At 39.7% G+C, this 25,958-nt stretch overlaps 1 protein-coding gene across 2 annotated transcripts in view; it reads left to right on the plus strand.

Annotated features, from left to right (window-relative positions):
* COL19A1 (collagen type XIX alpha 1 chain) overlaps positions 1–25,958 on the plus strand; it is a 445,397-nt gene that overhangs the window by 131,258 nt on the left and 288,181 nt on the right. The window lies entirely within an intron of this gene.

Below are 25,958 nucleotides of genomic sequence, written 5' to 3' on the forward strand. Positions count from 1 at the left end.
GTGTCCAAGTCTAAATAAATGCTTTATTTATATGCCATCAGCAGAATTTTCCCTGAGGAAATAAATAGGTAGAACTAAATAAATTGCAATAGACAGGATCCAACAGAAAATGGGTGGCACATTCAAAATAAAACAGTGTGAAAGAGTTGAATAAAGGGAATATTTAAAAGGCAGAGGCAATGTTTTGGAACATCAAGACTGTGTGATACCACAGATCGGACATAGGGAACTCCTGAAATCCCCTCAGACTGCTGGTTATCAGACTCAGAGGTAAAGAGAACTCACATGGAAAGGGCTGCAGATTAGAGCCGAGGCAAGTTGTTAACCCCTCTGTTCAAGCAATCATTCTGAATCAATTCAAGCTGAAATCATTTGAATTTCAGTTCAAAGCAATTGGCTTTGAATTGAAAGCACGGAAGATAGAAGTGTCTTATTGTTGTTTAGTTGCCAAGTAGTGTCTGACTCTTTTGTAACTCTATGGACTGTAGCCCACCAGGCTCCTCTGTCCATGGAATTTTCTTTTTTTTTTAATATAAATTTATTTTAATTGGAGGCTAATTACTTTACAATATGGTATTGGTTTTGCCATACATTGACATGAATCTGCCACGGGTGTACATGTGTTCCCCATCCTGAACCCCCCTCCCACCTCCCTCCCCATCCCATCCCTCTGGGTCATCCCAGTGCACCAGCCCCAAGCACCCTGTATCATGCATCAAACCTGGACTGGTGATCTGTTTCACATATGATAATATACATGTTTCAACGCCATTCTCCCAAATCATCCCACCCTCACCCTCTCCCACAGAGTCCAAAAGACTGTTCTATACATCTGTGTCTCTTTTGCTATCTCTCATACAGGGTTATCCTTACCATCTTTCTAAATTCCATATATATGCGTTAGTATACTGTATTGGTGTTTTTCTTTCTGGCTTATATAATAGGCTCCAGTTTCACCCACCTCATTAGAACTGATTCAAATGGATTCTTTTTAATGGCTGAGTAATACTCCATTGTGTATATGTACCACAGCTTTCTTATCCATTCATCTGCTGATGGACATCTAGGTTGCTTCCATGTCCTGGCTATTATAAACAGTGCTGCGATGAACATTGGGGTACACGTGTCTCTTTCAATTCTGGTTTCCTTGGTGTGTATGCCCAGCAGTGGAATTGCTAGGTCATACGGCAGTTCTATTTCCAGTTTTTTAAGGAATCTCCACACTGTTCTGCACAGTGGCTGTACTAGTTAGCATTCCCACCAACAGTGTAAGAGGGGAATTTTCTAGGCAAGAACACTGGAGTGGGTTGTCATTTCCTACTCCAGGGGATCTTCCTGACGCAGGGACTGAAGCTGCATCTCTTGCATTGGCAGGTGGCTTCTTTACCACTGAGCCACTGTATAGGATAGAAGTGTCTTAGTTATCCAGAATTTCCCTTCACACAATCGTTTGCATTCTTCTGCATTTCATATGTCTAGCTTTATCTTCAAATAGAACAAAAACAGCACCATTCTTTTGTTTCATAAAATGCCATGTAATTGGACGGCCAGAACGGAGGCTAGAAGGGGAAAAAGATCATCTCAAATTAGACTGGATGGCCTGTGTTGAGTTTTCTGGGCAGTGATCAGTAACTTGCTTCTTCATCAGGTATTTATAGAGAGAATGAGCATCTATTATAAGATAAATTATGCATGTTATAAGCTATTTGGTAATTACGTTTCCTCACAGAACAGTGAGAGGGAGTCAGGACAGCCATACAATAAACCTGTAACTGAGTCCACTGAGTGATGATTATTTTTTAAAAGAATCTTCCTTCTTAGGAGTCTCTTGAATATTTTTGCTTTAGAATAATGGTCATTGCAAGACCATGGCATTAAATGAATGCTTTATTTACATACATTCCTATTTTATTAATGGGACCTTACCTGTAGGAATAAATGAGAATGAACAAGAAAAACAGATATATTCTCTGTAATTTAAAGTCACCATCTCACTAAAATCTTGGTGGCTATTTTAATATTTTACATATAGAGTTGGTATTGCTCAGTAATAAATAGTTTCTCACAGGTTATGAGTTACAGAAAAACATTCAATACATTTGTCTTCAAAGATTTTCCTTCTAATTCTTTATGTCTGTTAACTGTTGCCTTCAGATAGTCCATCTCACCAAGACTGAAAATACTTATGGAGAATATGGTTGAGATATCAGAAAGAAAGCAAGCACCAAAGAGAAAAGACAATATCTTGAATGATAAGCACAATTCAAGTGGTTAATGGTCAAATGTAAGATTTACATAACAATCTTTACGTTAGAAAATGTGTTCTGTTTTGATTATTATTTACCATTTGTGGGACGTTTTAGTTTTTTCAGTGTTAATGCTGTTTGATTATGATACATGACCACACATATTTTTCCATAAGATAAATGATTGGTATCAAGCCTTCATTTCTAGATTAGTAACTTTTTGTTTCTGGATTAAACAGGAAAATTATGTGAGGCACTCATTTCAGTGTGAAGCCAGAATGAGATTTTTGGACTGCTTATGTCCCAATTTGTTTTCTGAACAAAGACAATCTCATTTGAATTTCAGTTCTTTGTGGAAAACTGAGTATGCAGGGAAAATAAGACTCACCTTTCTTCCTTGGTTACTTTAATGTGGCCTTTACTGTGTTTATTTTTTTTCTATTTTATTTTATTTTTTTATTTTTAAACTTTACAATATTGTATTGGTTTTGCCATATATCAACATGAATCCGCCACAGGTATACACGTGTTCCCCATCCTGAACCCTCCTCCCTCCTCCCTGCTCCCTCCCTGTACCATCCCTCTGGGTCATCCCAGTGCACCAGCCCCAAGCATCCAGTATTGTGCATCGAATCTAGACTGGTGAATCGTTTCATATATGATATTTAAAATTAGACTGTTATAAATGACATAATTCATTAGTTGCAAAGTGAAATAATTCAGGAAGTTATTGTTAGAGATATCGTATCTATCACAGCCACGTGGCTACTGACCAAAAAAGAAAAGTTTATCAACTAAAAGAAAATGCCACATAAAGGTTTTCAGGTGATATTTCTATAACCCAATATAATAAACCAAGTAGAGAAATCTGCTGCTTTTCTTTATGGCTAGAAAAGGAGCTTTCAGGGTGGCTTAATCCAAACCTGTCACATGGTTCCTCAACGTACTGAAGATGCTGCACTCAGTTCAGACACACACACACACACACGCGCACACACACACACACACACACACACAGTGAAACTTGAACAAGTATAGAGGACCTCATTTGAAAGCATATTCCTGAGTCTATTGCAGTTTATAACATGAGAGAAACATAAATAATTCATTACCTGGACATGGACCAGACAAGTCAGTCCTGAAGTGAAAATTACTTGAGAGAATCATTCTTCCCCTCAAAGGTTAGTTTATAGTACTGGTAGGACTCTCCCAGAAGACAGCCCTCTTCAGATTCACCATGTTTTGGTTTATCTTAGGAGTGACCTTGACTCACCACCCTGTTCCTTGTTAGAACATCATCCAGGATCCCTGGATCTCTGACAGCATGGCCCAGGAGTCAGGAAGGGAGAGGTCTATATTCTGGCTGAGGAACTGACCCTCAGCTGAGGTCCATGTTGGAATTTCTCTGTTTCTGTCAGAGTGGTCATAACCATACCTTCTTTGAGAGATTTTCCTTAGGTTCCTTCAGTATTACCATAGATGTTATGTGGCTACTGCTAGCAATAAACAAAGAGGAGAGTTCACTCTTATTTTTTAAATTCATATTATTAAAGGATAGTTGATTCCCAATGTTGTGTTAATTTCTGCTGTACGGAAAAATGACTCAGATATATATATATATATATGTTCTGTTTCCTATGCTTTTCCATCATGGAAAATTCCACAGGACACTGTCGTTCCCTGTGCTATGTGGTAGGGTCTTACTGTTTATTCATCTGTATGTAAAAGCTTGCATCTGCTGATCCCAACTGTTAATCCACCCCTCCCGCAGCCCCTCCCCTTAGTAGCAACAAGTCTGTTCTCTGTCGGTGACTGTGTCTATTTTGTAGATAGGCTCATTTCTGTCACATTTTACACTCCACGTGCCTTTCTCTTACTCTTATTTGGTTTCCTCTTAGATTTGCTTCACTCCGTATGATAATCTCCAGGTGCATCCATGCTGCTGCAAATGTCATTACTTCATTCTTTTTTATGGCTGAACAATATTCCATTGTATATACGAACCATATCTTCCTTATCCATTCCTCTGTTGATGGAAATTTAGGTTACTTCCAGGCTTCTTGGCTTTTGTAAATAGTGCTGTGGTGAACATAGGGGTGCATATATCTTTTTTGAATTATATGAATAGTCTTCTCTGGATACATGCCCAGGAGCAAGATTGCTTTGCACTTCCCTCATAGCTCAGTCAGTAAAGAATCTACCTGCAATGCAGGAAACTTGGGTTCGATTCCTGGGTTGGGAAGATCCCCTGGAGAAGGAAATGGCAACCCACTCCAGTATTCTTGCCTGGAGAATCCCATGGACAGAGGAGCCTGGTGGGCTACAGTCCACGGGGTTGCAAAGAGTCGGACATGACTGAGAGACTAAACTACCACCATGGTGGTTCTAGTTGTAATTTTTCGAGGAACCTCTATTCTGTGGTCCCTAGTGGCTGACCAATGTACATTGCCACCAACAGTGCAGGAGGATTCACTTTTCTCCATACCCTCCCTAGCATTTTTTGTTTGTAGGTTTTTTTAATGATGAGCTTTCTAACTGGTATGAGGTAGTGAAGAGTCTGCCAACTCTTTTGATGTAACCAAATCATTTCTTGTTATATGGCCAGAAATAAAGGCAATAATAGACTATGAATATTACTTTAGAAAAAGACCATTTGGCAGAGGTTCAGTGAGGTGATATTTATTCCTAAACTTCATCCCAGTGTTTACTTTAGATCTTTGTGAAAATAGGATTATTACTTGGCTGCATTTATGAAAAGAAAGAGTAAATAGAAAAGCAAATGTAAACATCTGCTTTAAAACAGAATTCAATATTTGTAAACAGTTGTTTCAGATCATGTAATTTAGTTTGCTTTTAAAATTATCGTTTTTATATTGTCAATCAAGCCTTACTGCTGCTGCTGCTGCTAAGTCGCTTCAGTCGTGTCCGACTCTGTGCAACCCCATAGATGGCAGCCCACCAGGCTCCTCTGTCCATGGGATTCTCCAGGCAAGAACACTGGAGTGGGTTGCCATTTCCTCCTCCAATGCATGAAAGTGAAAAGTCAAAGTGAAGTTGCTCAGTCGTGTCCGACTCTTAGCGACCCCATGGACTGCAGCCTACCAGGCTCCTCTGTCCATGGGATTTTCCAGGCAAGAGTACTGGAATGGGGTGCCATTGCCTTAAGTTTAAAAACTAATTTCTTCAGCATTAAACTTGATTCTGCTCTACGTTATTGTTAAATATCATTTAATCGTGAAAAACATGCAGTAGCAACTGTTACTCATGTCACAGTGTTTCTGATATTTTCTAGCTAAAATATTGCCCATTTTTGGTTTATTCAACAGTGACATTTAAGATAACATGGGTACATGTATGCGTGCTAAATCACTTCAGTCATGTCCAAGTCTTTGCAACCCTGTGGACTATGTAGCCTTCTGGGCTCCTCGGTTCATGGGATTCTTTAGGCAAGATTACTGAAGTGGTTAGCCATGCTCTCCTCCAGAAAATCTTCCCGACCCAGGAGTCAAACCCACATCTCTTATGTCGCCTGCATTGGCAGGCGTGTTGCCGGGGTCCAGCCCCGGCTGATCCAGGGTATTCGAAGCGGGGACAGCGTCTGCGAGGGTCAGGATACAATAGCTTCAATTAGATATTAATTAAAGATATAAAGAGTAATAGAATAAGGATAGCTCAGTAGGAAAATTCAGTGGAGAAAAGAGGCTGAGTGGCTTGGTTTACACGGGAGACCAATAAAACTTCAAGACAAGAAGTTTGCACCACTTACGTAGGCCACAGGCGTCCTTCCGTTCTCCCGAAGGAGAGGAGACACTGAGGCCTCCCCGGTCGGATCTTAGAAGCCCAGGCATAATTAGTAAGCATGGTGGGTTCCGCGCTCCAGGTGGAGACTCAGCCAGAGTGAAAGAGAGAGAGACATGGGGAGACCAGTATTTCAAGAAACTGATCCCAATTCTTTATTTTCCAGAGTCTGTTTTTATACACTGAGATGTTATGCAAAAATCATGCGGGGTCAGCAGTCCTGACTTTTATCAAAGTCAGGTGCTTCACACAAATGTATACAGAGGTCTTAGGGGTGTTACATCATCTTCTGGCCAGGGGGGCCTGCTGACAATTTACGACACTCTCCTTGTGACAGTGGTCAGTCAACCAGAACACTTTTTTCTCCAAGGGTGATTATTCTTAAAACAGATGCCACCCAAATAAAGTTACATTCCTATAGGGTGAGGGTGTAGTAGGTTTTAGTTAAGGAAAGAATTTACTTAGCCTAAGGTCTAATGTGATTAATATCAAAGGTTAATACTTATTTCTTCTATATATTCATTAATGTGTGTAAGGGCAGGGGATGTGGAGACTTAGCAACAAACATTGGCTCAACAAATGAAAAACCCTTCACCAATACAATTTCTAATCAGCCCATTATCCTTATACTAATAGTTTTCTAACTTTTCTAAGGAACCTGTTTTTAGAAGGTTTAAAGCATCTCGTGCCTCTCACGGTTGGGAGGCTGTGAGCAATCACATGTGGCCGGACAAGCCTGTCAGGCAGGCTAGAGAACCTTCAGAGGAGTTTGTAGGTTAAAACACTCTTGTCACGCCCAGGACTTTTTATTAACTGGAGCTCTAAGTTAACTCCTTCTCCGAAAGAGGTGGTGGGGGACAGCCCCCTGTAAAGTCAGAGGTGTAGGTGGGAGCACAAAGTAGTAAAGTAGGCAGACTCTGGTTATGGGGGTAGATGCTCGAGGATTTCCAGGGGGAGTCCTGAGGCTCAATCCCGCCTTTGCGTATGTCGAGCCTCCTTTCTCATGACCTTTGTCATGGACGGAGTGCCTCACGCTGGCCCCCAACAGCGTGTTCTTTAGCACTAGCAGCCCTGGGAAGCCCATCATGCGCACACATGGCAGCAGATTCTTACAAGGATCTCAGATGCTTCAGCAAGTGTGAGACTTTCCATTAGATATTAAACTTATTTGATCTCCTCAAGATCTTGTAAGTTTAGTGAAAAGGAAAAGAACCACCAAATTACTTTTGTCCACAGCTCCAGGAGATGTGACAGTGTACAACAGTTGACATATTCTGAAGCCCACATTGCTTGTGATTCAGCAGGTTCTAACTCATTTTAAAAATTACAGGCAGCATCTTGATCAATGATCTTTTCTCTTACTCTGAGTTAAACTAATAACAATAACTGCAAAACTAACAAAAGCATATGATTCCTGCTTTAATTCATCTCTTAAAACTTTGGAAAACAGGTTGCTGTAAATTTCCAGTGACTTACTTGTGATTTGCCTTTTCTTTTTTTTTTATTTGACATGCAATTTATTTATGATAAATAAAACAAACACAATTTTAGGTTTGTAAAAGTGATACAGAAAATAGAATGTGACCTCTTTTCAGATTAAGACTTCATTGAAAACGTGGTGCTTCAGAACACAGTCTGATGTTTATCCTTAAAGTGAATATACATCAATTCCCTACAGAAAGCAATTTCATCCTTCTTATCCTGAGAAAGCATTGCTTTTCCTTTAGCAGTATTTTTAGTTCCATCATCACATCTCATTAAATATTAAAGGAGATTACTTCATAGAAGGCTACCTAAGTATCACAGAAAAATGGCCACAAAGCCAAACGTATTTCAAGTTCAAAGAAAGGTAAACAGTTTATACATCAGCACTTCAGTGTCACTCAGTCGTGGCCAACTCTTTGCAACCCCATGGACTACAGCATGCCAGGCTTTCTTGTCCATCACCAATTCCAGGAGCTTACTCAAACTCATGTCCATTGAGTCGGAGATTACAAGAATGTTGTCTAGGTCCTAAAGTACCTTAAAATATATTTGTTTAAACTAGAAAATCACATTTAAATATTTATTACTCTGGTTTTATAGCTGTTGCAAATATTTTATCTGACAGAAATTCACTGGAAAAAGTCTCACTGTTGCCTGTTTTTAGTGAATTTATTTAACACATATTGTTGTATTATATTACCGTCATATAAGTAATATAATCTGTAATATTCTTTTGTAGAAAATGTGATATTCAAATAAATAAAATTATTAAAATACCTATTGTAATGTACAGTTAAGTATGCTTTATTAATCCAGAATTTTCTGCATCCAATCATTTGTATTTCTTAATTTTCAGATGACATAGCTCAAATTTTCGTAGGCCAGCCTAGAATAAAATATGCATTTAGACATAGTGTTGATTTTATGTATGATGTTCAGCCTTTTGCCTTTGATGGGTGCTTCTAAAGATGTGCTAGGAGAAATGGAAAATGCTTACTAGAAAATATCCTTCCTATCTATTTTATAACTCATGAACTCTTGGTTTCCACTCAAGTGAATATTGAAGAGCAACAGCACTGAGTCCATTTCCTGTTATTCTGATGCTTTTTATTTTTAATATCAAAAATATATCCATGATACATCATATATTGTCTCGATATATAAATGCTAGGCTAATGAGAAAGATCCAACCAGTCAATCCTAAAGGAAATCAGTCGTGAATATACATTGGAAGGACTGATGCTGAAGTTGAAACTCCAATACTTTGGGCACCTGATGCGAAGAACTGACTCATTGGAAAAGACCCTGATTCTGGGAAAGATTGAAGGCAGGAGAAGGGGACAACAGAGGATGAGATGGTTGGATGGCATCACGGATGCAATTGACATTAATGTGAGCAATCTCTGGGAGTTGGTGATGGACAGGTGGGCCTGGCGTGCTGCAGTCCATGGGGTCGCAGAGTCGAACATGACTGAGCGACTGAACTGAACTGAATGAGAATGACTGAGGGAAGGAGGAGAAGGGAGAGACAGAGGATGAGATGGTTGGATGGCATCATTGATTCAATGGACATGAGTTTGAGCAAACTTCGGGAGATAGTGAAGGACAGGGAAGCCTAGCATGCTGCAGTGCATGGGGTCGCAAAGTGTCAGACGCAACTGAGTGATTGAACACCAACAATGAGAATGATGGGCATTTCTTTAGTAGTATTTCATTGATTTATTTCTCATAGATTGATTTAAATTTTTTATTTAATGGATAACAAAAGTTAGAAGTTAACTATTTTTATATTCAGTTCAGTTCAGTCACTCAGTCGTGTCCAATTCTTTGTGACCCCATGAATTGCAGCACACCAGGCCTCCCTGTCCATCACCAACTCAAGGAGTCCACTCAAACTCATGTGCATTGAGTCAGTGATGCCATCCAGCCATCTCATCCTCTGTCGTCCCCTTCTCCCTCTGTGCCCAATCTCTCCCAGCATCAGGGTCTTTTCCAATGAGTCAACTCTTTGCATGAGGTGGCCAAAGTATTGGAGTTTCAACCTCAGCATCAGTCCTTCCAATGAACACCCAGGATTGATCTCCTTTAAGATGGACTGGTTGGATCTCCTTGCAGTCCAATGGACTATCAAGAGTCTTCTCCAACACCACAGTTCAAAAGCATCAATTCTTCGGCACTCAGCTTTCTTCACAGTCCAACTCTCATATCCATACATGACCACTGGAAAAACCATGGCCTTGACTAGACGGACCTTTGTTGGCAAAGTAATGTCTCTGCTTTTGAATATGCTATCTAGGTTGGTCATAACTCTCCTTCCAAGGAGTAAGTGTCTTTTAATTTCGCGGCTGCAATCACCATCTGCAGTGATTTTGGAGCCCAAAAAAATAAAGTCTGAAACTGTTTCCCCATCTATTTCCCATGAAGTGATGGGACCAAATGCCATGATCTTAGTTTTTTGAATGTTGCATTTTAAGCCAACTTTTTCACTCTCCTCTTTCACTTTCATCAAGAGGCTTTTTAGTTCCTCTTCACTTTCTGCCATAAGGTTGGTGTCATCTGCATATCTGAGGTTATTGATATTTCTCCCTGTAATCTTGATTCCAGCTTGTGCTTCTTCTAGCCCAGTGTTTCTCATGGTGTACTCTGCATATAAGTTAAATAAGTAGGGTGACAATATACAGCCTTGAGGTACTACTTTTCCTATTTGGAACCAGTCTGTTGTTCCATGTCTTCTAACTGTGGCTTCCTGACCTGCATATAGGTTTCTCAGGAGGCAGGTCAGGTGGTCTGGTATTCCCATCTCTTTTAGAATTTTCCACAGTTTATTGTGATCCACACAGTCAAAGGCTTTGGCATACTCAATAAGGCAGAAATAGATGTTTTTCTGGAACTCTCTTGCTTTTTCCATGATCCAGCAGATGTTGGCAAGTTGATCTCTGGTTCCAATGCCTTTTCTAAAACCATCTTAAACATTTTTATATTAGTACCACAAATAATTGATTTTGCCTGCCTATCAGTTCAGTTCAGTTCAGTCTCTCAGTCATGTCCAACTCTCTGTGACCCCATGGACTGTAGCACGCCAGGCCTTCCTGTCCAACACCAACTCCCGGAGTTTACTCTAACTCATGACCATTGAGTTGGTGATGCCATCCAACCATCTCATCCTCTGTTGTCCCCTTCTTATCCTGCCTTCAATCTTTCCCAGCATCAGGGTCTTTTCCAATGAGTCAGTTCTTCACATCACGTGGACAAAGTATTGGAGTTTCAGCTTCAGCATCAGTCCTTCCAATGAATATTCAGCACTGATTTCCTTTAGGATGGACTGATTGGATCTTCTTGCAGTCCAAGGGACTCTCAAGAGTCTTCTCCAACACCACAGTTCAAAAGCATCATTTTTTCAGTGTTCAGCTTTCTTTATAGTCCAACTCTTACATCCATACATGACTGCCTATAAATAACTAAAATATTGACTTCTGGCATTGAATATCATCTGGTTATAGTCAGTAAGTCAATCAATAGTAATCATTTACTACTAGAAACAATAATTATGTCTTCAACTAAGTCAAGATCTTTTATACTGGAAGATATTTTCACTTTACATTAGTCAATTTTCCATCCAGTTTTTGTTATCATAATTTCACATAGAACTTGAGAATATGAAGGCACAGCTGTAATATTTTTCCCATTTAAAAACTGAGTATGAAAAAGAGTGGAGTATGGAGTATGAAAAAAAAGCCTGAATGAGTAAGCCTATACAATATGCATAAATTAGTCTCCAGAACCTTCCAGGATAGCATCTAGGTCATTTGACAGGGAACAAGCATTTCTAGTGTTCATTGTGGAACTGAAAGTGAGCTGTGGTGGCATAAATGGATTCACATTCCTGTGTCCCATGTTCTAGCCCAGCTTTGCCCTGCCAGCTATGTGAATATGGACATGTCCCTTGCTGTCTTTACCTTAGTCTCCCTTTCTAGAAAATACAGTTCCTATCTTACAAGATTATTGTGGGAGTAAAGTAAGTAAATAAAAGGTGTTCAAGAAATACTTACATCCCCAATAGCCAAAAATGTGGGAAAAATGTCAATATTGATATTTGAGAAAAATAGATTTGATATAATTATGGTCTAATTTTTTATTTGCCTAGTACTATTTCCTATTCTAAGTAAGTAAACAAAAGACAAGAGGATATATTAGCTACCTAATATCCGTGTGTAACAAATCACTGCAAACTTTAGTAGCTTAACATGACATTCATTTGTTTAGCTCATGCTCCTTTGGTTTAGCAGTTTAGACTGGCTTAGTTCAGTGAGTTTGTTCCCAGCTGGTCTTGTAGAGGTTTGCTCGTGAGCTCTGCTTGGCTGGCAGGTTGGCTGAGGATGGCTGGTGTAGGTTGGGCTTTGATGGACAACATGAAACTCCAGATGGTCTCTCATCCTCCAGCAGTTATCCTGGTCTTGTTCTCAAGGTTAAGGTGGACCAAAGAGAGCAGGCAGGAGCAGATAAGGCCTCCTGAGGCACCTGGCTCAGAGACAGCATGCCATCACCTTTGCCACACTGTGTGGGCCAAAGCAAGTCCCAAAGCCATCCCTGATTTAAGGGATGGGAAACAGACGCCACCCCTTGACAGCTGAAAAATCTCATGCAAAGGGTATGGATACTTAGAGTGACGAAAAATGGGGTCATTTTTGTAAGAAATTGAACACAAATAAAACAAAGGTTCCTTGTCTGAGGATAACAGTTGAACTCTACCTCAGTGCAAAATGGGTGAATAGATATTTCCTGACTTCATTCACCCTCTCATTCTCCCCTGACTTGCAGTAGAATTCTTAAGTTATGTTTAGACAGTGGGACTTGGAGACTGTGTCAAAAGATATTTCCATATTTGAAATCGTACAGATGCTTTATGTATAATAGGAAAATATTATAGAAAATGAATTCATAATTAGAATGGAAATAGAGAGTTACAATGTATCAGATAACTAAGTCAAGGGATAACTTAGTTCAGATCAGTTCAGTTCAGTCGCTCACTCATGTCTGACTCTTGGCGACACCGTGGACTGTGGCACACCAGGCTTCCCTGTCCATTACCAACTCCCAGAGTTTACTCAAACTCATGTCCATTGAGTCTGTGATGCCATCCAGCCATCTCATCCTCTGTCGTCCCATTGTCCTCCCACCTTCAATCTTTCCCAGCATCAGGGTCTTTTCCAATGAGTCTGTTGTTCCCATCAGGTGGCCAGAGTATTGGAGTTTCAGCTTCAGCATCAGTCCTTCCAATGAATATTCAGGAATGATTCCTTTAGGATGGACTGGTTGGATCTCCTTGCAGTCCAAGGGACTCTCAAGAGTCTTCTCCAACACCACAGTTCAAAAGCATCAATTCTTCGGTGCTCAGCTTTCTATATAGTCCAACTCTCACATCCATACATGACTGTTGGAAAAGCCGTAGCCTTGACTAGATGGACCTTTGTCAGCAAAGTAATGTCTCTGCTTTTTAATATGCTGTCTATGTTGGTCATCACTTTTCTTTCAAGGAGAAAGCATCTTTCAATGCAGTCACCATCTGCAGTGATTTTGGAGCCCCTCAAAATAAAGTTTGTCACTGTTTCCATTGTTTTGCCATCTATTTGCCATGAAGTGATGGGACCAGATGCCATGATCTTAATTTTCTGGATGTTGAGTTTTAAGCCAACTTTTTCACTCTCCTCTTTCATGTTCATCAGAGGCTCTTTAGTTCTTCTTCGCTTTCTGCCATATCTGAGGTTATTGATATTTCTCCCGACAATCTTGATTCCAGCTTGTGCTTCATCCAATCCAGCATTTCTCATGATATGCTCTGCATATAAGTTAAATAAGCAGGGTGACAATATACAGCCTTGACGTACTCCTTTCCCAATTTGGAACCAGTCCATTGTTCCATAGCCAGTTCTAACTGTTGCTTCCTGACCTGCATGCAGGTTTCTCAGGAGGCAGGTCAGGTGGTCTGGTATTCCCATCTCTTTAAGAATTTTCATTCTCTCTAAAAATGACTTAGTACTTTTTTACATAGTCTCATGTGGTTATCAATTTTAGCTAAATACTGAAACCAGAACAACTGGAAAAAGCAGATCAGAGTTGAAATGTATTTGTAACATTTCACCATTAAAGCTTTCTTGGCAATTATGCCTAGTATTCAAACTAGTGCAAGAATGTAAAATACTGTTATTAATAAGTATAGTACTTGCTTATCATCACTTTAAACAACTGTCAACGTGTCTTCTCATTTCCTATGAATTTTTTCTTGGTTCCCATTGTAGAATCTAATGAACATGTTGGATGTTGGACAATGGTTTCATTTACCTTGGTAACATGTAACATTTCTGCAACTTTTAGGAAGGGCTTACTTGTTTAATTTGACAGCTGACTTGAAAAATGAGCAGAACAGATGGAGCAGAGTAAAACTATGATTTCAAAATACACAGCAATTTATCTGTGGCCAATGCCAATTGGTATGAGAGCAACCATGCCAATTTTCAATTAGCCGTGGCAGCAGGCAGTGGGGAAGTGTAATGATAATCCCACAGCCAAGCTGGAGGCTTAACATTAGTCTCCACCGATCGTGTATCATTTTCTTCATTCTTTACAGGGCCAGTGAATAACTCTAGATTATGTCAAATATGTTGCTGTATATTTTAATAGCAGTTATAGAAAAAGTATAATATCAAAAAAGCAAGATATGAAAAAGAGAAGAATAACCATCTGGGGCTTTCTATTTCATGGCTATTAGTCTTTCAAAACTTTATTTTTAATAACTGCTTAATATTTCACTGTTTGGATATATAATATTTTATTTGACCAATGCCTTGTTGGAAATATATTCTTCCTGTTTGTATTTTTTTAGATTGCTTCAGCTAGTACATGTAATGCAGAATCAGCATACTTTGACAGGCATCTTTAAGTATATCTCTTGTTCTTTCTTTAAATTGGATTTCTGGAATGGGAATTACTGAGTTGATGAATATGCAGAATTTTAAGATTCTTGGTACATGTACTCAAATAACTTTCGCCAGAGTTTTTATTCAATCCGTTTACAAACTAGCTTTAAGTATTACATTTTTCAATTTTTAATCAACAAACATTATTTCCCTTTAAATTTTTATTTCTTTAATGACATCAAATTAAGCATTTATACATACAACAATTCTACATCATATATATTATGAATATTGTTTTCATCGTAAGGTTTGCCTTTAGTATTTACTGTTAATTGATATACAGAAATTCTAATTTTTTTGGTTGATGGTATTTCTTTTCTAATTCTTTAATTCCTTATATGTTTTGATATCCCATGCTTTCAAGAAATCGATTAAATACTCACTCACATTTCCTTCTAGTTTTCCTTTTACACACTGTAACTCTTTCTTCTACCTAAAATGCATTTTGGTGACTTTACTGAGATGAAGATGAAACAAATTTTCCTTCAAAACCCGTCTGATAGTAATTTCCTTACACATTTGTTCATGATGCCTTCTTTTCCATATACTAATTCTTATATACTAAGATCATGTTAGGGATATCTATCTGTTAACTGCTATATTTCTGCCACATTATTTTAACTTTTATGATGCATTTTAACACTGCAAACAAAGGAGCTTCCCATGTAGCCCAAGTGGTAAAGAATCTGCCTGCAGTGCAGGAGACGTGGGTTTGATCCCTGGGTCAGGAAGATCCCCTGGAATAGCGCATAGCAACCCAGTCCAGTATTCTTGCCTGGAGAATCCCCATGGACAGAGGAGCCTGGGCGGCTACAGTCCATGGAGTCATAGAGAGTCAGACACGACTGTGCAACTAACACACACACTGCAAACAGAGTTTCATTACTCTTCTTTTAAAATATTTTCTTGTATATTTTCACCCATTTATAGTGCTACTTGCTACATGTCTAAATTTGGGTGGTTACCCACTCTTTGATTTCCTCATCCTTGAACACAGAATGATAATGATACTTATTTTATTGGTGTCAAACTTAAATGATGTTATCATCAAAGGGTCCTAATCAGTGCCTGGCATAGAGTAAGATGTTGAAAAACTGTTTACTTTTTTTTTGTCTTCTTTATGAATTTAATTTTGTTCTCCTAGTTCCAAAATATATCTATTGGTAACTTTATTGGTTTTATTGTAACTATACACATTGCTTTGGGATAGAGCAGAGTGTGCTGAGCCTCAGGGGATTTGGTTGGAGTCAGGAACTAAAGAGCCATTAAGAACCAGGACACTTCTGCTTCCTCCACTTTTTTCTCTGGCTCCACAATCTCTCCTTTTGTGTGAAATTGCTCTGTTCTCCTGCTTGTCTTACAGCCTGACTCTGCTTGCTCGTTGGTACACCTACTATTAGATGGGAGAGTGGCAGCCTTGTTCCCCAGCTTGCACGCCTACATTAGCCCATGCTAATCACGCACTGCCGTCACTGGGTCTCATGCCCATATTCTGAGTATGGAGACTCAAGGTGATGCACCTCTGGTTCCGTCACTTGAGTCTGGAAAGCCCCGCAGCCAACTTAGCCAACTTACAGAGAGCGCACAGAATTTTCAAGAATGAGTGTGAGGTGAGAAGAGGGTAATACGCAGTCATAGGACTGAGTATTGCTGACCTAGGGGAACGCTCTTCATTTTTGTATCTTTATTTACTCTCTAGTCACTTTACTCAATTCTCTTATTGATTCTAGTTGATAATTTTATCAACTGTATTAATTTTTCCACTGAAAGCAATGGGCTGTATGTGACAGTGTCATAGAGAATATGTATTTTGGCCTCTTTATTCCAATTGTTTTAATTCCCTTCAAGTTTCATGTCTTTCCCTAGATTGGTGAAAAGGGCAGGATGCAAAGAGTACATGTAGGGTGAATACTTAGGAGATTCTGCAGTAGCCAAGCAAGAGTTAATTGCAGCTTGTAATTTTTCCAGAGGTGGAGAGAAGTAGACTGATTTCAAGTATAACTTGGAGAGAGCTCCAGCTGATTTTGGTGACATGGGAATGAGAGAGAAGGTGGTGGTGGTAAGAGATTATTGTCACATTCTGGCCATTGTATGTTGGAAAATGAACAGATTTGGGTGGTGGTTTGTACCATGAGTTTGAGGTGTGTGATGCATCTAATCAAATCTTAGCCTGGCATTCAGAAAAAAAAAAAAATCTGTACTCCCGTTGAAAATGGGGGGTGATAGGCTGTAGAAATGGGATTGCATAAGGAAAGGAGTTAGAAGTAGAAATCCTATGCTTGTGAACCGAGAAGCTTAAACATCCAGAAGTTGAGTGGAGGGAGAAAAGCATAGGGAAGATTCATCTGGGGAAGTACACGGAAAATCAGTAAACTGTGTTACCACATAGAAAAAAAGTGTTTAGATGTTCAAAATGTTGCCTAGCAGTCATATCGGATCACAATACAGCAAGTTCCCGACATACGAACCTTCAAGTTGTACACATTCAAAGATGTGAACATGCATCCCGTCAGATGTGCGTAAAATTGCAGCTTACTCTCGGTCTCCCATTGCTGAGGGCCCCTCAGCTCTACCCTCATCACATTCTCTCCACCCTCCAGTCAGTATCTCTTCTTACCTGTCACTCAGTGCCAGCCCTGTATGCCAGCCACTGGGCTGTACTACCATACTTTTCAAGGCACTGTACTGTAAGATTAAAGATGTTTTTTGTGTCTTTTGTTTTTTACATATTATTTGTGTAAAGAGTCTTATAAATCAACTACAGTACAGTACTATATAGCCACTTGTGTTAGTTAGATACCTAGAATAACTTTGTTGGACTTACAAATGTATTGGACTTATGATCGTGCCCTCAGAATGGAACTCATTCATACATAGGGGACTGTACTGTATCTATAGCTAATATTTATTAAACACTTACTGTACATGGGCATTTTTCTTCCATGAGCTTCATAAGACTTATTGCCTCATTAAATCCTCCCAGCAGCTCTCTGCTGTTATTATCCCCATTCTGCAGATGAGAAAACAGGGGCAGAAAGTAGAGGAAACACCAGAGCTCTAACTCACTGCTTCCCTAGATGAGTGTGTGAAATCGTCCCTATACGGCCCTGGTGACTTTGGGGGAAAAATAAGGACTGACTTCAAGCACAGTTTGTTGAAGAATAAGTCACAGGTGGAAAAGTGAAGAGAACATGCAGATAACCCTCTTGAGAATGGTCTGTGAAGGGGGCACAGCAGTAGCTGAGGGATGTGGATTATGGAAGAAGAAACTTTAATGCACCAGGATCCAAAGAAAGCATGAGAACTTGAGAGGAAAATATGCTTGATGAAGATGGAACGCAAAAGAATAGTACGGACCAAGCTCACTCGTACTGACAGCTGTAAATGTCTTACATTTCATGAGGAATCGCAGACTTATGCCAATAATAATATAATATCTAAGAAATTCCTGTAAAAATCAAGAAGAAAAAGGTAACACCACTATTATGTAACAGTGTTCTGAAATCTTCAGCAAATGTCAGTTTCCCTTCCAAATTATAGTTCTTCTCTGTCCATTTCTCTCCATAGCCCCCGATCCCAACAAGCCGTGATCATTTTTTATCAGCCCCTGACTAATCTTCTCTTTTCACTCTGGCTCTCCTCTCATCCATCCTCTGATTATAGAGTCAGATCTTACAAGGCTACTCATGGGCCCTTTGTGCTTGAAATATTTAGTTGCTTCTCATTAAGTTAAAAATCCCAAATTCCTGTGGTTGCCTCTCATCGCCCATTCACTCCTCTTTTCTCCTTCTGCTCCAGCCACTGACCTGGTTTCAGTTCTTTGAACTCGCCAACCTTCCTTCTGCCTCAGAACTGTCCAACACTCTTTTACTTACCACATGTTAAAGTCGTTTTTCTCAGGGGAGGCTGTCTTGGTGTTCCAGTGAAAACCAGCTCCTCTTGTTTAATTTTTCATTATACCTTGGATATTACACTTCATCCTTATACCACATAAATTTACTCACGTGGGTTTGTTTTTTTTTTTTTCCTTTCTATTTTCCCCAGTAGAACAGTAGCTTCATAAGAGAAAGACCATGTCTGGTTACATCTTTATCTCAGATAACCAACATAATGCTGAGTACATAGAAGAATTCAGCTGGTTAAGTCAGTGCTGGAGGAGATTAGCGTAGACAAGGCTTAGTGTTTCCTTTCAACCTTCTGAAGTATTTAATAATGGTTATTTTGATTTATTCAGCTCAGTATCAAACCTTACCTCTTCAGATTTCTATTGAATTTGTGAGGTGGATGTAAAAATTAGTTTCATATGTATGAAACTTAAAATTCTTTTTTTATGGTATTTGTCTTTCAAAGATGTCACATACGTGGAGTCTGAAGTATGACACAAATGAACATATTGATGACATTGAAACAGGCTCACAGATGTAGAGAATAGGCTTGTGCTGGCCAAAGCGGTGGGTAGGGGAAGGCTTAGCTAGGAGATGAGGATTAGGCAGCTGCAAACTGTTGTGTGTCGAATGGATAAACAACAAGGTCCTACTGTATAGGACAAATAACTATTTTCTGTGATGAACCATAATGGAAAAGAATATGAAAAAGGGTATGTGACATATATATATGACTGAATCAGTTTGCTATACCCCAGAAACTAACAAAACATTGTAAATCAACTATACTTCAATAAAATAAATTAAAAAAAGAAATTGTGTTTCAAAAAAGACAGTATATAAAACATGGTTATATTTCAGTTCAGTTCAGTTCAGTCGCTCAGTCATGTCCAACTCTTTGGGACCCCATGAATTGCAGCACGCCAGGCCTCCCTGTCCATCACCAACTCCCGGAGTTCACTCAGACTCACGTCCATCGAGTCAGTGATGCCATCCAGCCATCTCATCCTCTGTCGTCCCCTTCTCCTCCTGCTCCCAATCCATCCCAGCATCAGAGTCTTTTACAATGAGTCAGCTCTTCGCATGAGGTGGCCAAAGTACTGGAGTTTCAGCTTCAGCATCAGTCCTTGCAAAGAAATCCCAGGGCTGATCTCCTTCAGAATGGACTGGTTGGATCTCCTTGCAGTCCAAGGGACTCGCAAGAGTCTTCTCCAACACCACAGTTCAAAAGCATCAATTCTTCAGTGCTCAGCCTTCTTCACAGTCCAACTCTCACATCCATACATAACCACAGGAAAAACCATAGCCTTGACTAGACGGACCTTTGTTGGCAAAGTAATGTCTCTGCTTTTGAATATGCTATCTAGGTTGGTCATAACTTTCCTTCCAAGGAGTAGGCGTCTTTTAATTTCATGGCTGCAATCACCATCTACAGTGATTTTGGAGCCCAGAAAAATAAAGTCTGACACTGTTTCCACTGTTTCCCCATCTATTTCCCATGAAGTGATGGGACCGGATGTCATGATCTTCATTTTCTGAATGTTGAGCTTTAAGCCAACTTTTTCACTCTCCACTTTCACTTTCCTCAAGAGGCTTTTTAGTTCCTCTTCACTTTCTGCCATAAGGGTGGTGTCATCTGCATATCTGAGGTTATTGATATTTCTCCCAGCAATCTTGATTCCAGCTTGTGCTTCTTCCAGCCCAGCGTTTCTCATGATGTACTCTGCATAGAAGTTAAATAAGCAGGGTGACAATATACAACCTTGACAAACTCCTTTTCCTATTTGGAACCAGTCTGTTGTTCCATGTCCACTTTTGCTTTGCTTCCTGACCTGCATACAGATTTCTCAAGAGGCATATCAGGTGGTCTGGTATTCCCATCTATATTTAGTAGTATACTAAAATGTGCAGAGAAGGAATCAGTTAACATAAGTCCATTTTTCACTCCTTGCCTTTGGCAGCCACTGTTTAGCTCCTTATTCTAAAATGACAAAATAATACAGTTCTTTTAATACCAGTGTCTTTTTAACTTCATTGTGGTGTTAATGGTGGTCTGTTGAGTCTGGTGTCATAATTTTTATTTGCAATTACAGTGGAATTCTGGAAGTGTTAATAACAGTGACCTTAGGTTGGTTTTGCAAGGGAATTTATTCAATAACTATTTTGTGTAATTTAAGGACAAAGATATATGGAAATTTGGGGCACATAATGAAAGATAAGTAGACAAGGCACAATCCTCATTTATATGATGATTAAGACAACTTGACTTTGGGTAGTTTTTCGCATTAGGAGGAGCTGAGTATTCTGAAGGGGTGGTTTACTGTTTGAAGTTTGCTTTTGTTTTGACCTTTATTCCAGTTATCCTGTTTCTTCACTCCCAGCTCCGGTGCTGGCTCAGGCGTCCATTCCTCTGCTGTAGCCTTCCCCCTCCCTTGCTCAGGGTCACCCTCTGCATAGATTCAGTCTCCTCCACTCTCCCGGGCTCCTTTTCCCACAACATCTCCGTAATCTTGCCGACTCTCGGGCTTTCTTTCCCACCTCTTCTGCTTTCATTTCATCCAAGCCTGAGTCTCTTTTCCAATTCCTTTCTTTCCATTTTTATTTCAGGTAGCTCTGAGAAGGGAAGATAAATTTTAATATAAACATATAAATTCATGAACTGGTGACTTGAGTATTTTGTGGATTCAGTAACAAGGAAAAGATCTGCCATGTAGCTCTCCTCTCATATGAGAGCATTCCTTAATCAAACTAGGTGTTAAATTAAGAGGAAGGTAAAGGTAACAGAGATTTTAGTATATAAGAAAGATGTGGTTTTTACAAATTAGAAAAATAAATGGGCTTAAAAATTAATCTGGCAATTGCTTCTGCTTAATACAATCATCAAATATTCAAAATGTCTCACTGTTTGCACTGAATCTCAGTTAATAAATATACCTCATTAATTACATCTCTTTGTTGGAGGTGATTCCAGATGGTAGGGAAATAATTAATTCAATGTCACCAAATATTAGATGACAGGTGCATCATTTTTATTTAGAACCCAGTGGCATCTGAGCTTCTCTCACAGTCAATGTAAAAGCAATTTGCTGTATAGTCTTCACTGAACAAGTGTCCTGCCAGCCTGACGTAGCAGAATTCCACTGCGCAGAAAGCAGAGGTTTCAAGCAGCTGCTGTCTTAGTGGACATTGTACAAACAACTGCCTATGTGACAAATTATTGCCTGGGCTTATGATCATCTATTGCTTCTGAGTTTAATATCTTAAAGAATTTAGTTTTGGTTTTTATTTTGCTTGCCAATCCTCACAGTCTTTTTGTAAGACATAAAAGTAACTCCCATCACCTGTTCTAATAACAATAGAGGATGAATGAGAGAAGCTACAGAAAGCAATCAACACTGGCTTTGTCTTTTCTGCCTTCTTCCTTGATGTTCTTCATGTTCTGCTGAAAATCATACCGTGAGATAAAAAATAATGACAAAACGGTATAAAGCATGAATGCTTTGGGCAAGCATTTTGTGGAATGCTGTTTTAAGTCCCGCACTTGCCCCATCCTGGGGTGGACTCTGGCAATGCAGATGGCGTCACCCGCTGGCTGGGTTCCAGGGCTCACGGGCAGTGGTCCTTCCTCCTATTTAAGGTTTCCTTGTGTGTATTCATGGAGCTGGGTCCTGGTGAAAACTGAGGGCCAAGTCCCCAAATAGCACTTAGTGGACAGAGGTCAAACCAAGGTCTCTTCCTTCTAGGGGAAACTCAGTAGGTCATCTCCTCTGACCCTCATTCTTTGTTTGGATTTTGACAGCTTCCAGGCTCTGCTCACTAATGGTAATAACAGACAATTCTAAGTTCTTTAAGTCAAAGGTATTCCCTGTTATTTTAATCAGTTTATCCCAGTTTGACCAATTTATGCCCTTAGCATTCTCAGATTGTTCTTCAAGAGACTGACAGGCGTTCGAAGAGTTGACAGTGGTGTATGCCTCCTCCTGAACGCTCTATGTCAGGATTTCAAGTTTTTCTTTCGTACCTCATGGTTCCATAAGCCCTCACAGCCTTCCCCTTGTGTTGCTGTGGCTTATCAGGGTACTGTTGCTGTGATGCTTACAAGTTGACAAGATCTTCCAATGTGTGTGTGGAGTGGGTAATACAGGCTGTAAAACAGAGTGAAGGAACCTGAGTTTAGTGTGGGTGAGTCCTAACCCTGGCTCCAGCTCTAGCTGATTGCATGGCTGTTCCAGAATCTCAACTGCTAAAGAAGAGGAGGAGGCAAGATTACCTCTAAGAACCACAAATGTATAGAGCTAGAATGAACCTCAAAATATAAAAGATCTGTACTATTGTCAGGCAATAGGAATTGTGATACTGTACTATTGCTTGTACCAAAGTGTAAGCATTTATATGTGCTTTTATTTGGGGGTTCCCCCCTGATTTTCCTACTTTTAAACTTTAACTCTTGATTCTGACATCTATTTCAATAGTCACTTTTCAACTTTGTAATTTTGTAATTTCAGCCATTAATTTTGCATATATAAATTCTGAGTTTTTGAGTAACTGATATAAATATCAAATAAGACGAGGCCTCGTGCACAGCTTGGTACAACTCTCTTGGAGTACTCTTTCTGTGACAACTAAACGTAAATGGATATAAAATTAGTTTATTTAAACACTTACCTCACTGCAGTTTAACCCACATTTATCTGACATCCCAAGAAATTTTGTTAAATGTCTTACTGAATGAAATAAACTAATCTTTTTTTTTTAATTTAAATTTATTTATTTTAATTTGAGACTAATTACTTTACAATATGGTATTGGTTTTGCCATGCATCAACATGAATCTGCCATGGGTGTACACATGTTCCTCATCCTGAACCCCCCTCCCACCTCCCTCCCCATCCCATCCCTCTGGGTCTTCCCAGTGCACCAGCCCCAAGCTTCCTGTATCCTGCATCGAACCTGGACTGGCGATTCATTTCACATATGATATTATACATGTTTCAATGCCATTCTCCCAAATCATCCCACGCGTGCCGTGAGTGGGGGCCGGCCCAGGGTGGCTTAAGTCCAAATCCTGAAATAAACCAATCTTTTAACATTGAATAATTTTTGTTTCTCAGTTCAGTTCAATTGCTCAGTCATGTCTAACTCTTTGTGACTCCATGAACTGCTGCATGCCAGTCTTCCCTATGCTAAGTCACTTCAGTCGTGTCCGACTCTGTGCGACCCCATAGACGGCAGCCCACCAGGCTCCCCCATCCCTGGGATTCTCCAGGCAAGAACACTGGAGTGGGTTGCCATTTCCTTCTCCAATGCATGAAAGTGAAAAGTGAAAGTGAAGTCGCTCAGTTGTGTCTGACTCTTAGCGACCCCATGGACTGCAGCCTACCAGGCTCCTCCGTCCATGGGATTTTCCAAGCAAGAGTACTGGAGTGGGGTGCCATTGCCTTCTCTGCCAGTCTTCCCTGTCCATCACCAACTCCTGGAGTTTATCCAAACTCACGTCCGTTGAGTTGGTGGTGCCATCCAGCCATCTCATCCTCTGTCATCCCCTTCTCCTCCTGCCCCCAATCCTTCCCAGCATCAGGGTCTTTTCCAATGAGTCAGCTCTTCCTATCAGGTGGCCAAAGTATTAGAATTTCAGCTTCAGCATCAGTTCTTCCAGTGAATGTTCAGAACTTTAGGATGGACTGGTTGGATCTCCTTGCAGTCCAAGGGACTCTCAACAGTCTTCTCCAGCACCATAGTTCAAAAGCATCAATTTTTTGGTGCTCAGCTTTCTTTATAGTCCAACTCTCACATCCATACATGACTACCGGAAAGACCATAGCTTTGACTAGACGGACCTTTTTTGGCAAAGTAATGTCTCTGCTTTTTAATATGCTATCTAGGTTGGTCATAGCTTTTCTTCCAGGAAGCAAGCATCTTTTAATTTCATGGCTGCAGTAACCATCTGTAGTGATTTTGGAGCACCCCCCACCCCCCCAAAAAAAAGTCTGTCACTGTTTCCATTGTTTCGCCATCTATTTGCCATGAAGTGATGGGACCAGATGCCATGATCTTAGTTTTTTGAATATTGAGTTTTAAGCCAACTTTTTCACTCTCCTCTTTCACTCTCATCAAGAGTCTCTTTAGTTCTTATTCACTTTCTGCCATAAGGGTGCATCATCTGCATATATGAGGTTGTTGATATTTCTCCCAGCAGTCTTGATTCCAGCTTGTGCTTCATCCACCGGCATTTCACATGATGTGCTCTGCATAGAAGTTAAATAAGCAGGTGCCAATATACAACCTTGACATACTCCTTTCCCAATTTGGAACCGGTCTGTTGTTCCATGTCCAGTTCTAACTGTTGCTTCTTGACCTGCATACAGATTTCTCAGGAGGCAGATCAGGTGGTCTGTTATTCCCATCTCTTGAAGAATTTTCCACAGTTTGTTGTGATCCACACAGTGAAAGGCTTTGGTGTAGTCAATAAAGCAGAAATAGATGTTTTTCTGGAACTCTCTTGCTTTTTTAGTGATTCAGCAGATGTTGGCAATTGATCTTTGGTTCCTCTGCCTTTTCTAAATCCAGCTTGAACATCTGGAAGTTCATGGTTCATGGTTTTTGTTTCTAGATACAATGTATCTTTGGATAATCATCTTATTCTTTACTAAGAGCATAAAACCAATTTTGTTAATAACTAATTCTAGAATTTTTCCAAGAATCAATATTCATCTTACTCATTATTCATGGATATTTTTAAAATGAGGAAATACTGTTAGATCTAGATTTATTCTTTCTTTTTCCCAGATTCTCAGAAATTCATGTCAGTGGCTAATTTCCATGAGCTGTTAGTTCTCTGTCCTTAATCTGTCTTTTTGTTCCTTAATGTCTGTCTTGGTCTCAAGGGTAGTTGTCTAGAATCAATGAATTAAAAAGCCTTCAATTTATTTTCAAAGTAATTTGATGGCAACTGGAATCCAATTTGATACTGGTTTCCTTCAAAACACGTGCTAGATTTTAGAACACATTTGTTTGTTCAGTTGTCCATTTACTTGATTGTATATTATCTACTGTATTCTGGACACTGTGTTCAGCACTAGTACAGCAGATAAAAGAGAACACATATTCAGAGAGCATATTTGAAGTGTTGGATGGTCTGTATAGGACGCTGTGGAAGGAAGAGAAAGGAGAGAAAACTCTACCTGGCAGACGGATGTGAGCTGGGGAAGGCTCATTAATGAGTCTTGATGCATAGGTAGGAGTTCTCCAGAACAAGGGAGAGGAAAATGGACTAGTCCACTTATAAAGAATAAGAGTACATCATGAGAAATGCTGGGCTGGAGGAAGCACAAGCTGGAATCAAGATTGCCTGGAGAAAAATCAATAACCTCAGATATGCAGATGACACCACCCTTATGGCAGAAAGTGAAGAGGAACTAAAAAGCCTCTTGATGAAAGTGAAAGAGGAGAGTAAAAAAGTTGGCTTAAAGCTCATAAAATGAAGATCATGGCATCTGGTTCCATCACTTCATGGGAAATAGATGGGGAAACAGTGGAAACAGTGTCAGACTTTATTTTTGAGGCTCCAAAAT

Source organism: Bos indicus x Bos taurus, chromosome 9, assembly GCF_003369695.1.
Source record: "Bos indicus x Bos taurus breed Angus x Brahman F1 hybrid chromosome 9, Bos_hybrid_MaternalHap_v2.0, whole genome shotgun sequence".
NCBI classification, from domain to species: Eukaryota; Metazoa; Chordata; class Mammalia; order Artiodactyla; family Bovidae; genus Bos; species Bos indicus x Bos taurus.